Below are 850 nucleotides of genomic sequence, written 5' to 3'. Positions count from 1 at the left end.
CTGATACCTCTAGACTAATCTACTTAAATCTGGAGTTCGTAGAAGTTATACTCCATAGAAACAAAAAAAAAAAGTCCTAATATAAATAAACTATTTTTGAAAGTTAAGACATTGACTGGGTATTAATGTAATTTTAATATCTCAGCATCTAATTTTTAAGCGGTTTGTGAATCTACCAAACTCTTTGCTGTGTTCAACAACTTACCAACACACCCTTCTTATCAGGTTCCCAAATGCCTTCCTGGAAAGGCATTTACACCAACTTCTTTTAAATACAATTCAATAATTATGTTTAACCCTACAAACCCACTTCAATGGACGTACATATCTAATCAAAACATTACTATGTTAAACAAGAGACATCAATAAGAGCAAATTACACAAGTCAATATAAATATACAATCTCCATTTATTTCAAACAAGATATCTTAGATATACACAATAATTGTTTTGTTATAATCACAAATTAATACCATTATATGTGAGTTGGAGAGATGGGGGAAATGAAAACTGGCTTTCTCATGCCAAATTTTTAATACTATGTGCCTTACTATAAAATCATTACCTAAATTAAAGGTACGTGCAACAAAGATAACTAGGAGATGAGAAACAAATTCTAAAACAGTGAGTAGGCACATGTACCTAACACCAGCACTTCCTTGTGAAAATAACATCAATATTTGTATTTCAAAGAGTAAACAACTGAGAGTAGGTATTTTTAGGTGAGACGACTGTTCCTGCAGATGCTATCTCCTCTCACAGAAAGCTACAAGCTAAATGTCTATAAACTATGAATCAACCAAAAATATTATAGTACTTCAGTGCAGATGCATTACTTGATATTCAATTA

The 850-nt window shown here is 31.3% G+C and overlaps 1 protein-coding gene across 1 annotated transcript in view; it reads right to left on the bottom strand.

Annotated features, from left to right (window-relative positions):
- The window catches only part of LOC119592030 (coronin-6-like), a gene marked incomplete in the record, with an annotated part of 41,928 nt that overhangs the window by 18,779 nt on the left and 22,299 nt on the right, over positions 1 to 850 (bottom strand).

Source organism: Penaeus monodon, chromosome 29 (genome assembly GCF_015228065.2).
Source record: "Penaeus monodon isolate SGIC_2016 chromosome 29, NSTDA_Pmon_1, whole genome shotgun sequence".
Classification (NCBI taxonomy): Eukaryota; Metazoa; Arthropoda; class Malacostraca; order Decapoda; family Penaeidae; genus Penaeus; species Penaeus monodon.
Note: the sequence above shows the minus strand (reverse complement) of the source record. Positions and strands in the feature narration are given on the sequence as shown.